The sequence below is a fragment of the Apium graveolens genome, chromosome 1, assembly GCF_009905375.1.
Source record: "Apium graveolens cultivar Ventura chromosome 1, ASM990537v1, whole genome shotgun sequence".
NCBI classification, from domain to species: Eukaryota; Viridiplantae; Streptophyta; class Magnoliopsida; order Apiales; family Apiaceae; genus Apium; species Apium graveolens.
In genome coordinates, this window is record NC_133647.1 from 178,171,754 (window position 1) to 178,186,749 (window position 14,996).

Sequence of the window (14,996 nt, forward strand, 5' to 3'; positions counted from 1 at the left end):
GACATATAGCATTTAATCCTTGTATTCCCAACTCTATACTTGAGTTAATATATCACTTATATAGCCTTATATCAAGACGATTCAATCCTTCCCTTTTCATCACTTAATTCGAACCAAAACAAACAAATAAACCACATAATTCTTAGAAATTACACATGCATTCACTTAGCATCAAATCAACCACTTGTATACCTATATTCCATTCGGCTATAACCACAAAACACAACCCAAGAATCAAACATAACATGCAAGCATCACAATTGCATAAAAATTTGGGATCAATTCACCACTCATTCCTTTAAATCATCTTTTAGCCTAAACGCTTACATGCAAAACTCTATCTTGACATGCATCCAAGTTCTCATGTCGATTCTCACTATTAACTAATGCAAATAACACATAAACTCACAAAATCATCTTAATCTTCTTTTAACCATAAGACCCATTCGGGGTTTTCAAAAGAAAACACACATGCATAGATCAATTTTGACATGCAAAGTTCTAAATCACAAATTCAACTTGTTTCAAGCCTTAACTTAAACATTCAACTCCTTTCCCTTAGAAATCAAACCTAGCTTACTCGATTATACTCAAATCTTACATGAAATCATCAATTCACTTCTTTTAAACCAATAACCATTCTAATTTCCCACAATTACATCATCGCACCACCGGTTTACCGGAGTTCATCACTGGTGGTGGTGGTTTCACGGTGGTGCCCTCATTCGAGGGTGTCCAACCACAAAACCCCCGATTTTTCATCAATTTCTCAAAATAACTAACATGCACAACTTAGATATCATTCATTCACAAGGAATCATGCTTAAAACAAAGTAATCAACAAGAACAACAAGAACCGAGAGGTTCTCGGTGATCACACACATCGAACACACACACAACACACATACACCCACATGCAAGTGTGTTCTTGCATCTTTAAAGTATAAGAAACTCAAATCTTGACTCGAGATTGAATTTTAATGGAGGTTATGGAAGGAACAAGGAGGGAGAGATTATACCGAGAGAGAGAAGAGAAAGCCGAGAGAGAGATGAGAGTAAAAGAGAGAGAAAGAACCAGGTGAGGAAAAATAAAAAGGGGAGGGGAGTGAGGTTATATATAGTGAGTAGCCAAGGGCATAAAGGTCTTTTACCCACTAGCTTCTAGGATTTTCCCTTTATTCTTTAATTCCAATTTCTAAAAATAATTTGATAAATAAACAACCCTCTCGGAAAAGATGGGAATGCAAAGAATAAAAAATTTTAAAATGTAGATCTCGAAATTAGCTTTCCAGCCATATTTTCAGAATAATTTTTGAGCGAACGGTTGATTAAATACGGATTTTACAAGATTACGCTGAAAATAGCATTTTAACTCCATAAAATCATTTTAAAATGCAACGATCATGAAATAAATCCGTCTATCATTTTTAGAAAGTTCGTAGGGCTATTTTGAAGATAACAAGATAAATTTCACACCTTGACCTTATTCGAGTAATTTTATAAAAATGCACAAGGGTCCAATAATCCTTATTTTAAATCAAATAAATCTCTTAAATCCTTTTTAAAATCAACAGATCACGTAATCATGCATACAGACAAGCAAGCACATATATTCACACATTACAACTCATATCTGATCATAAAATTTCCTTTCTTTTTTTTATTATTATTCCTCTTTTTGCGTAACAGGTTGCGTTCTGCTTGACGGCCCGACGCTAAGCGTTTCAATTACGCTTCACAATTATCTTTACCAACCGACACGTCACTAGAAAATAATACTCACTTAAACATTCCATTTCACATATCAACACATAGTTCATATTTAAACACTTTAATTCACTTTTTGGACGGGTTTCGTTCTACCTGACGGCCCGACAACACAGCTTAACCCCTAAACTGACTCTTTAAATTGGAACGCATCTATCTACGCTCCCAGATAATAATATACAATAAAGACAATTAACCATCAAAATCACTTAATCACATAATTTATAATCACACCACATAAATCATACTTTATTCACTTAATTACGTAGCGAAATTCCCAGTCGTTACAATCTACCCCCTTAAAAGGATTCTGTCCCAGAATCTAGTCTAAGCAAATAGATGGGGATACTTTTCTTGCATTTCATTTTCTAATTCCCAAGTTGACTCTCCCACTAATGGATTTCTCCGCAACACTCTAACTAGAGGTACAACTTTATTTCTAAGTGTCCTCTCTTTTCGATCTAAGATCCGAATTGGTTGTTCCACACAAGAAAAATCAGGTTGAATTTCCACTGGTTCCAATTCGATCACATGGCTTGTATCAGCATTATACTTCTTTAGAAGAGATACGTGGAACACATTGTGAAGATGTTGCATTTGCGGAGGTAGCGCTAATTCATAAGCCACCTTTCCAACTTGTCGCAGTACTTCGAATGGTCCAATATACCTAGGACTCAACTTCCTTTTCTTTCCGAATCTGGCTAAACCTTTCCAAGAAGATATTTTTAACAATACTTTATCTCCAGGTTCGAATTGCATATCTTTTCGTTCCCGATTCGCGTACTTCGTTTGTCGATCTTGAGCAGCAATTAACCTTTTTCGAATCACTTCCACCTTTTCTTTCATTTGTTGAACTAATTCTGGGCCAATTAACTTGCGCTCACCAACTTCGTCCCAATATGTAGGGGATCTACATTTTCTTCCATACAACGCTTCATAAGGCGACATGCCAATGCTCGCGTGATAACTGTTGTTGTAGGAAAACTCAATTAATGGAAAATGATCGTCCCAATTTCCTTTGAAATATATTACACAGGTTCGCATCATATCCTCGATCGTTTGAATTGTCCTTTCACTTTGTCTGTCAGTTTGGGGATGATATGCCGTACTCATTTTCAGCTTAGTTCCCAAATGATCATGAAATTGTCGCCAAAATCTCGAGTTAAACCTCGGGTCTCTATCGGACACGATAGATACTGGAACTCCGTGACGCATCACAATCTCGTCCAGATACAATTTGACCAACTTTTCTAACAAAAACCTTTCGTTTATCGGCAAGAAATGTGCTAATTTCGTCAATCGATTGATTTTCACCCAAATCGCATCATGATTAGACTTGGTCTTTGGTAATCCTACCACGAAATCTATCGCGATATGTTCCCATTTCCATTTTGGTATGTCCAGTGGTTGAAGCAATCCACTTGGTCTCTGATGTTCCGCTTTTACTCTTTGACACGTCTAACACTTACTTATCCATTCTGTGATTTCTTTTTTCATGTTTGGCCACCAATAACTCTCTTTTAAATCCTTGTACATTTTCGTACTTCCAGGGTGAATTGAAAATCTTGAGTTATGCACTTCATGCAAAATCTCGTGCTTTAGCTCCACAACATTAGGTATCCAAATACGTGAGTTAACACGATATATTCCTCTTTCATCCTTTTGAGCTTATATTTCCTCGCCCGATAACTTATCTTTCTCGCGGTTCATCACTTGCTCTTGACAACATCGAATCTTTTCCAAAATTTCAGGTTGAAATGACATCGTATACATTGCTTCACCTCCAAATTCTGGGGCCTGCACTTCTATTTCCATCTTTTCAAAATCCTTGATCAATTCCTCCGATGAAGTTAACATATTCAATCTTTCCTTGTGACTTAAAGCATCTGCTACCATATTTGCCTTTCCAGGATGATAATTTATTGTACAGTCATAATCTTTGATCAATTCTAACCATCTTCTTTGCCTCATATTCAATTCTTTTTGAGTGAAAATATACTTTAAACTCTTATGATCTGTATAGATCTCACACTTTTCCTCGTACAGATAATGCCTCCAAATTTTGGGGCAAACACAATTGCTGCTAATTCCAAATCATGCGAGGGATACTTCTGTTCATGCGGCTTGAGTTGCCTTGACGCATATGCTATTACCTTCCCGTGTTGCATTAACACACATTTAAGTCCTTTATATGAAGCATCGCTGAAGATCACAAATTCTCCTTTTTCATCTGGTAACACCAACACTGGGGCGGTTACCAATCTCTTCTTTAATTCTTGAAAACTTTCCTCGCATTTATCCGTCCACACAAAATTCTCGTTCTTCCTTGTCAACTTAGTCAATGGAACAACAATCTTAGAGAAATCTTGCACAAACCTTCTATAGTATCCGGCTAATCTCAGAAAACTTCTGACTTCCGTAGGAGTCTTGGGTCTTTTCCAATTCATCACAGCTTCTATCTTAGATGTATCTACTTTGATTCCTTCTTTATTAACCACATGACCAAGAAATTGCACTTCTTTTAGCCAAAACTCACACTTCAAAAACTTGGCATACAACCTTTCTTTTCTTAAAATTTCTAAGGAAATCCTCAAATGCTCCTTATGATCTTCTTCCGTCTTGGAATATATCAATATATCATCGATAAACACTATAACGAACTTATCCAAATATTGCTTGAACACCCTGTTCATAAGATCCATAAATGTGATTGGCGCGTTCGTCAAACCACACGCCATTACCAAAAACTCGTAGTGTCCATGTCTTGTTCGAAATGCCGTCTTGGGTATATCTTCTGCGTTAATTTTTAGCTGATGATACCCAGATCTTAAATCAATCTTGTAGAAACACAAAGCTCCTTTTAGCTGATCAAACAAGTCATCGATTCGCGGTAGAGGGTACTTGTTCTTAATCGTCAACTTATTCAATTCGCGATAATCAATGCACAATCTCATACTTCCATCTTTCTTCTTCACAAATAACACCGGTGCACCCCACGGGGATACACTTGGGTGTATAACTCCTTTATCCAATAATTCTTGCAACTGCGTTGCTAATTCCTTCATCTCGACTGGCGCCATACGATAGGGAGTTTTCGATACTGGTTTCGTTCCAGGAGCCAAATCAATTGTAAACTCGACCTCTCTATCTGGAGGTAATCTAGGTAATTCATCTGGAAACACATCAGGAAAATCTCTTACTATCGGAATATCTTCAATCCTCATGGATTCTTTCTCCACGTTCTTAACATGAGCCAAATAAACTTCGCATCCTTGACGTATCAATCTCCTCGTCTCAATAGCTATTAGAAATTTCTTCTCTTGTCTTTTCCCTTCGAATATCACTTCATCACCATCCTTGGTTCTTAACTTCACCTTCTTACTTTTACACTCTATTTGCAACTCGTGGTTTGACAACCAATCCATTCCTAATATAACGTCGAATTCTCCTAACTTAAAAGGAATTAAGTCAGCAGAAAAGTGCCGACCTTCTATAGCCACAACACAATCGGGACAAACCTTATCAACAATGACTTTCTCTTGATTTTCTACCTCTATAATCAAATTAGGTTCCAGAGGGTACGCAACACAATTTAGTCTATCAAGAATACTTTTAGAAATAAAAGATCTAGTTGCTCCAGAATCCATCAATATTTTTACTTCTACTGAGTTTATAACGAGCATACCTGCCACCACATCCACATCTTGCACAACATCTTTCATTGTCATATTGAAGTTTCTAGCTCTGGGTTGAGCTGATGGTGCTGGGAGAGGCGGCGGTCCAGCGATCCTAAGAACATTGGCCTTCTGAACAGGCTCCTTGCAGTTTCTGGGCATATGGCCCACCTTTCCACACTTGAAACAGGTTAAATCAGGCTTCTTTGCTCCATTTGGGCACTCTGATGAGTAATGCCCTTTCTGGTTACACTTAAAACAGTTCACATCCAGCTTATTACATCTTCCCGGGTGTCTCTTCCCACAAACTTTGCACTCTTGAATCTGAGGTCTACTATCCTTTCCCGGTTGTCCTGCCTTCTGGAAACGGTTCTTCTGAGCTCCGTTACCGGGTTTAAACTTCTGAAACTTTTGATTTTGACCTCCACCTTTCGTTCCAAACTTTCCTATAAATTTTGAACTTCCTTGCTCTTGCTCCGAGCTTTCAAACTTCTTTTTCCTACCTTCATTTTCTCTTTTTGCAGCTTCATGCTCTCCTTCCACTATCATTGCCTTTTGCACTAGGGCGACATAGTTCTTGATCTCGAAAAGTGCCACTTGACTTCGAATCCATGGTCTAAGTCCCTGTTGGAACCTTTTGGCCTTCTTCATCTCCGTATTTACATACTCAGGTACAAATCTAGACAACTCCGAAAATTTCACTTCATATTCTGCTACCGATATATCTTCTTGTCTAAGGTCCAAGAATTTCATCTCCAACTGGTCTTGCATATAACTTGGAAAATACTTCTCCAGAAACATTTCAGTAAATTTCTCCCACGATAAATCCTTTCCTTAAAGCAAAGCCTTTGAAGATTCCCACTAGAAACTCGCATCGTCTTTAAGCTAATAACTCGCATACTGAGCTTTCTTTTCATCCTTAACTTCTTCTAACTCGAACGCTTTCTCCATTTCTCTTAACCATGACTGAGCTTTTATTGGGTCGGGTAAACCTAAGAACTCTGGGGGATGAACAGATTGAAAATGTTTGTAGTTTCCAACTTTAGGGGCTACGGGTTATTGCAAAAGCTGAGCAAGACGGCTCATCATAGTGGTTTCTGGATTCACTTCTGGGTCTTGGGTTTGAATTTCTTCTTCTTGGTGATCTGGTGAGTTGGCCATTTCTTACAAACCTGATTGAGCAATTATTTAGCAATACGATAGCATGGCAGATATATAACAACATTTTATTAAGAAATCTCTTTTGCGGGTTTTAAGCTTTACCCAATTTGCACATGCAATCCTACTACTATATAATTTCCCCATATCAGTATTGTTTTCTCATGGCACGAGGTATGATTTACGAAATTTTAAACACAGTTGTATAGAGACATGGTATGCAAGACGGTTTATAAAGATTTCCAGGGTGCACAATAGGAACAAGATATATGATTGATTCAACAAGCCAAAGGTACATAGATAAAAGTCTGATTATGACAAGTTCTGAAATAAGGTACAATAATATAACAGGGTTAAACAGAGGAAAAACTGGAAAACATCCCCCTATCTACCCCTAACTTCCAATAACTACTACTACAAAGTTCTGAGATATAATACAGCAAATAAAAAAGGGATCCCGTCATTTGACCAAATATCCCAAAGCCTACTGGCGCTGAAAAACAACAAATATGGGCTCCATTAAAAGTCCCGCCTGACCAACACTAACATATAATCATCCAAAATCTCTCTCAACACTACCAACATCCAGCGAATGATCTTATGCAGCCTCCGGGCCTCAGCATCAGCATCACTAGTGGATGGTCCCTCATCCAATCTCCTCCGGGCAACCTGCTCCACCATCTTAATCTGGACTCGCCATTCATCATCCATAACTGAAGTGCTCTGCCTAGTCTCTTGAGCTAGCCTATCCACCAAAGCTCCCAACTCAGGAATACGGGAGTAAACAAAATCTCGATCCTGGGCTAACTTGCCACCAACACTGACAGGCACAATCTTAGGCATCTCAGACTCTAGCTCAGGGGTTGGGGTCTCTAACTCTGGCCTCAAGGGTGATATCTGCATAGGGATCTCACTACTCTCAGATGGATCCTCCTCTGGACCAGAACTAACATACACAGGCCCCTCAGAAGAGGGTGGAATGGGGTTCACTGGGGTACCGGTCAAACTAACCTCTGAATCGGAATCACTACCACTACTGGGATCCTGAGAGAAAACATAAAACAGCAACCAAGAAACAACATTAGGGTTAAATAAAACTCCCAACCAACTCACACCCTAATTCTAGTTGCCACTTTAACTTACAATTTCCTTAGACTATACCTAATAGTCTAACTCAACTCTGTATGAGTCGAACTCTCTCGCGATATAGATATTTACCCAAAATACCCTTTTACTCCAAACTTGTCTCAGGGACTAGATCCTATAGCTCTGATACCAACCTGTGACGCCCTCAATTTCGGGATTAGGAAATGAGGACCCACACACCTTTAATCTATGAATTAAATAAGCACAAACTCCGATTAAATACTAAAAGGATCAAACATGTATGAGACAGAATTACAACTACCAACTATAGAATATAATTTACAACTCCAAAATAAAACCAAATTTACATAATCGATTCCGACATGGAACCGACAGATAACCCATTGTATCTTTACAACTTTCTGGCTAAGCGCTTGCTCACACATATCCTGTACTACCTGCTCTGGCAACCGAAAGCCCTCAACACGGTAGGGACCACCAGGTACGCTCTTACGAGCAGTGCGCCTAAGCCTGGCCATCTTCTTGCTTAAGTGCCATGGTTAGATTAAAATAAAACATATGAGTATAAAACTCAGCAAGTAACTATAAAACAGTTCTACCATATAAAATCCACAATATACCATTTCTAAACTAGGGCATTCTACTTTATCATTCCTAGGTGGCAGATTTCTATCTTTAGGGCTATGAAAGGGTAATGAAGAAAAACTTTGGGCTTTCAAGGAACAAGGGTCAAGATAGAGTGAAAGCCGACATTCATCACAAATCATTAATAGGATCGCAAAAGATCTTTCAAATGGAAAACGATAATCTTTTCAACATTGGAAATCAATTATATGATTGATAATATCAACAAAATCAAAATCAGGGTTCACAAGCTGTAAGTTTCACAATATCACAATCAACTCTTTTCAAAACAATATAACCCCTTTTCATTTTCAAAGAATCATTTACTGAATAGGAAATTCAATTATGTTTTATATAGTTATGGAACCCTTGATTGGACTACTTTATCTTTCCTTCATAATAATACGGGTGATCAGCCGCTACCGAACTCCATCCGGTCTTTAAGGTACCTATCGCATAATTTCAGCCTTAGAATGGACTAGCCCCGCTAGCCGCTTTAACATGACTAGACTAGTCCCAGTAGTCTCTTACGTCTCAATTCAATCCATCAGGAATTCGTTTGGAAAACCTTGTGTTGGAAAAGAAGGTTTTACTAAATTCATTTTATCATTACCAAGAATATGAAATCATTCAGACTCTTTCAAGTCAAAACTCATTCTTAAGTTCAATTTCAAGAATTCAAAGATAAGGGAATGAATCAATGATAAGCAAAGTTCAATTCTAGGGATCTTGATCAAATGATCACAAGATACACAAGTTAGGGAATCATAGCAGTTTTAAGGATCATCATGAATAAAATTATAAAGGAACGAAGGATTAATACATAAGGGGTTCACAAAGGTTCTTATAGGGTCTTACGCGAATTCTAAATATTATTAGGTGATCAGGATAAGAAAAGTTTACCAAAGGGTTTGACAATAATCTTATCAATAACAAGTTCACAAGAACAATGACAGGGTATCTCAAGAATCCATAACAGGGGTACGTCATTATAAAAGTTCAATCCTCTACATGGAATGAACAATATCCTCTTTATAACCATTTACACAAGTAAGTAGAGTTACTTTCCTGAATTCGCTTTACTGTTTCACAAAGGTTGAACTACTTTTCCCTTTCCTAGCATGAATGCCCCCACGCTCCGAATCTACAATCAAAAAGCAAAACCTTAATTAGATTCCCACTTGATGTTCCCAGAATGCTTAACATTTCCCTTAATCACAATATCTTAAGAGTATTTATATTCTCAATTATAATCACACAACACGTCCATATCATAACTCGTAGACTCTAACCATATAGACTTCAAATCACGCATTACGATGCAATTACGACATATAGCATTTAATCCTTGTATTCTCAACTCTATACTTGAGTTAATATATCACTTATATAGCCTTATATTAAGATGATTCAATCCTTCCCTTTTCATCACTTAATTCGAACCAAAATAAACAAATAAACTACATAATTCTTTGAAATTACACATGCATTCACTTAGCATCAAATCAACCACTTGTATACCTATATTCCATTCGGCTATAACCACAAAACACAACCCAAGAATCAAACATAACATGCAAGCATCACAATTTCATAAAAACTTGGGATCAATTCACCACTCATTCCTTTAAATCATCTTTTAGCCTAAACGCTTACATGCAAAACTCTATCTTGACATGCATCCAAGTTCTCATGCCGATTCTCACTAGTAACTAATGCAAATAGCACATAAACTCACAAAAAATCATCTTAATCTTCTTTTAACCATAAGACCCATTCGGTTTTTTCAAAAAAAAACACACATGCATAGATCAATTTTTACATGCAAAGTTCTAAATCACAAATTTAACTTGTTTCAAGCCTTAACTTAAACATTCAACTCCTTTCCCTTAGAAATCAAACCTAACTTACTCGATTATACTCAAATCTTACATGAAATCATCAATTCACTTCTTTTAAACCAATAACCATTCTAATTTCCCACTATTATTCTAAAACAATAATCCACAATCACTTTATTCAACCAAAATCAGCTCAATAACTTCAAAAATCAAAACCCATTCTGTTAGGTCACACAACACTGTAGAAGGGGGTTGAATACAGTGTATAATAAAATCAAATCGATTTAGAACACAAGTAATAGAAAACAGATGTATTCGATATAATAAACTCTGTTATAAGGGAACTGTTCTCTCTCAATGATGAACGAATATCACGAGAGCTGCTAGGTTACAATGTATGATCTTCTCGATAATGATAACACATATAGTGTAAACCTATGTCTGTGTTTATATAGTACACAGTTACAAGATAACTTCTAATTGATATAGAATATAATTCTGTCTCCTAAAATATATCAATCAGATGTCTTATAGAATTCTTCTAGTCCTCTAACTCTTTCCTTGCATATCTTCTTCTATATTAGTCTCGATCTTCTTTCCTGTAAATCAGCTTCCTTCCTTAACTATAAGTCCTCCCGCACTTTAGTTCTGATATGACCTTATGTCCTGATATGACATTAAGTCCTGGCTTCCAGTAAGTACTGATTCCAGTAAGAACTGATATTTCCTGTTTGTTAAGATAGAAAACTAAACATGAAACATATTAGACATGACATCTCAAATATATCCAACAATCTCCCCCAACTTGTAATATGCAAGAATATACAAGTTAATAGATTTGATGATGTCAAAAACATTTAAGTTCAAATGTAATAAGAGTTTAATAAGACTATCAATTACAACTTACAGAATATCCAGCTTTACCAACTTTATTGGATCAATCTGAATCCATAATGATTCTTAACAAAATCTTTCACCAGCTTATCTTCAACTTTCCTCAGAACTTCAACTAACTGTGCTTTGACCTGTATCAGTTCTTCTTCTTTATTATCACCAATCTGATAAATGGCTGTTCTGAGAGCTTGAATAGATGTTCTTTTAAGTCCATCACCAAGTCTGATAACTTTAGGATGTGAAGAGTTTTCATTATAACAGAAGCATCTTCCTTTCAGAATAACTTCCATCTTAGCAGAATTCTTCAGCATAGGAATTTCTCTTCCATCATCTTTAGTAATCATTGGACTTTAATGAGAAATCTTTGTACCAGAGATTCTGAGTAGATCTCTTATAGCCTTCAAAATGTATTCTTACCATCTTCTTGTAACATCAGATTTTACTTCCAGAAGATAGTGAATATGTTGAAGTTCTCTGACAGACTTCTTTAGTACATCAGTATAAGCTAGTCTGGAAGTTAATCCATCATAGAGAAATAAAATCAATTTCTCCTTTAGATTTTCCTTATCATAAGCATCTATCATGATTTGAGCAGACAACACCTTGTCAAGGTGCTTTTGTTTGATTTGTTCATATGGTTTGTCTGTCAACATGAAATGATCTCTTAGAGTAACTTCTATTCCTGTTTGAATCTTCTCTTCATCAGAACCTAATCCAGCTCTATCTCTAGGTTGCTTGTCTCTCAACCCAAATGTAGCAAGTTGATTAATCATGAGATTGGATTTTGGTTCAACTAGAGTAGCTTTCTTCCATAACAGCTTCTGCTTATCAGCAATTGTCATTTTATTCAAATCAACTTGAACATTGTCAGTAGTTGATGTCTTGATACCTTGATCAGAATTTGTTGTTTCTTCTATAACTTGCTGTCCTTCATTCTGAACAACTTGCGCAATGTCAGAGGTTATTTTAGATTCTTCAATTATCTTTCTTCTTTTCAGAATTTGTACAGTTTCATCTTCAACAAGATTATCATCAGTTACTTGAACCATTTTGCACACTGGTTTCATCAGAACTTGAGGAATTTTTATCTCCAGTGACTTGGTTGGTTCATCAACTTTTCCTTTCCCTTTGTCTTTGGGATCACTCTCAGTCTGTGATCTAGTCTTGAACTTTGAAATTTCAGAATTTGACTTTTCCTTGATCACAATGCCTTTTTCCTTAGGCCTTGGAGGTTTCTTTGTATCAGAAGCTTTAGACTTAAGATTTGTCTTCTCAGTTGCAAATCTAGCTTCTTCCTCCTTGAGAGCTTCTAAATCCATTCCTGGAATGTGTTTCAGAAATAATCTTTTTACTATCTCTTCATCAAGTGTTTGAATTTTAGGATCTTTGTAATAAACAGTAGTCTGCTTCCCTTTTAGCTTCAAAGTTTGCATAAACTTCTGAGAGTCTTTTGATCCTAACTGAATGAGAATATCAGAACTTGATATTAGACTTTGTTTATCAGCACTTGACTTCAGACTTTGAGCATTCACAATATCAGAAATTGACTTGTTCTGTATAGAAGATTTTCCTTGAACTTTTCTTTGACCTCTGCTCTTTTCAGAGTTTCCCTGGTCATCACCTTTATCATCCTTCTTCAGTACTTGAGTAGGTGAGCATTTGGACTTAACTACCTTCTCCCCCTTTTTGGCATCATCAGGAAGTAAGAGAGAGAGAGAAGAAGTTCAACTGAAGATTGGATGTCATCCAATTGAGCTTTCTGAGAAGCTTGATTAACCATAACTTCAACAATTTGGGCCTGTTGCTCCTCTTAAACTTTCTCAATGGCTTCAATTTTCGCAAGAGTAGGTCTGACATACCTATTCTTGTCAAGCTTGAGCTGTAGATCTAGCTTATCAGCTTGTTCCTTGAGTGTATCAACCTTAGCATGAGTAATAGAATGTTGACCATGAAGACTTCTTGTACTCATAGCTGTAACCTTGAGTTGAGTCTTGAAATCAGAATTTGATAATAACTCATCAGCTTTTGATACATGCTCTGTCAGAATTTTGGTGCATGGAATAAAATCTGATTCATTCCACTTCTTGGTCCACTCAACTCCCCTGTGAGTTTCTTCCCAAGGTACATGAGCATCATGTCTAACAAATTTCTTTACCAAAGCTTCCTTTCCCAGAATAGGAACTGGAGTTTCAACAAACATACTGTCTCCAGAGCTTGAGGAAGTTTCATCATTTTCTGATAGTACAAGAGTGTGTGATGCAACTGGAGATTCAAGAATAATATCATCTAAATTCTGATCATCAGAATTTATCTCCAGAGCTGGTCTCTTTGATGTAGATGGTATCTCAGCATCTAAGATTAGAGATTTGACTATAGATGGCCGACCTTCAGTAGTTGGAGCTTCCAGATAAAGAATATGAGGTATATTCAAATTGTGAATATCTATCTCAGAATTGTCAGTTTGTTCTTTAACATAATCTGTAGCTTTTATTGGAGAGCCAGGAGGTGTTACCACTGTATCAGTAGCAGTGTCTGTGGCTTAAGCTGGAGAAATCAGAGCTTCAATAATGATTGGTTCTTGTGAGATCAGAGATTCCTGATCCCCTTCCTCTGCTTCTTCATTATCTTCTGATGAAGATTTAGCCAAATACCTCCTAACCTTCATTTTCTTCAATCTCCTTGCCAAAGAAGGAGTTGCTGTTGCAGCATCAGAATTTACAAATTCCCTTGTCAGAGTATCAGAACTTTGAGCTGCTGTTTCTTTCTGAGAAGTAACATTCTCAGCTTCATTTATCACAGGTTCTGATGCAAGAACCTGTGCTTCAATAATTTCATCCTCACTATCAGGTTCATCTCTGAGGATCATCTTCCTTCTTTTTTGTTGAGGTTGAGGAACAGACTTTGTCCTCTTAGAAGATTTGGACGATGAAGGTCTGATGGTTGATTTTGGATGTGGTGCAGAAGTTTGAGGTGTTTGTGTGGAGGTGGTAGGTGCTGATGGTTGATGTTCGGATGGTTGAACATCAGGATATAGTGCAGTATAAGTAACTGGATCATAGGTTATTAAGGCCTGTTTGACAGATAAAGGGACTCAGAGGGGTCTTAACACATCCTTCTTATTATCAGTAGATAATAAGTCATTAAATGCTCTTTTTGCTAGTCTAAAAGATGGAATTAATTCACTAGCAGATTGGGGTTTATCATTACAACAAAAACTAAAAGTAAGCTGACAGAATCTAGCAAAATAGACAGTATTCCTATCTTCTGTCATCCTATCCCCAATAAAACCTAAAATAGCACTTTCATAATCAAAATCAGTTTGATTAATGAGAGCATACCCGATTTGTTGACTGAGTATGGGGATTGCATCAAAATTAGAATATTTGTTGGCAAAAGCCTTTGTAATGCAGTCGAAGAAGAAACTCCATTCCCTCATAATATTGGATCTCTTCAACTATCCTAGCTTCACTAATGTCTTTTCATACCCCAGACTTGCCATTAGATTTTGAAGAACTGGCTCCTCAACAGTTGAATAATCACAGTTCTCAGGTAGCTACAGTGCTTGTCGAACCGTGGCCAATGTTACGACATGTTCATCATTCCCTGTTGTAAAGATAATACTTGGGGACCCTTGAGCACCTCCATCATCATAGATTCCACTTCTCCAAAACTCCAGTACTTGGATTCCAGAGACTGCGTCAGGTTGGGTCAGAGCTACCCAATATCAGAACTAGCAAGAAAGTCCTGAATAAAGTGAGGTTCCGATGGAGCTTCAACCTTACTAAGAATAGACGCATAGTTGTTGGGGACAAACTTAGATCCATTGAAAATCAAGTCCTTTGGTGCCATCTCTGTTAGAAATTAAGTGAGAAAGAGAGAGTGTTTGCAAGGTGTTTGATAAAAGTCCTGTAAGAGAATGCTTTAAGGAATA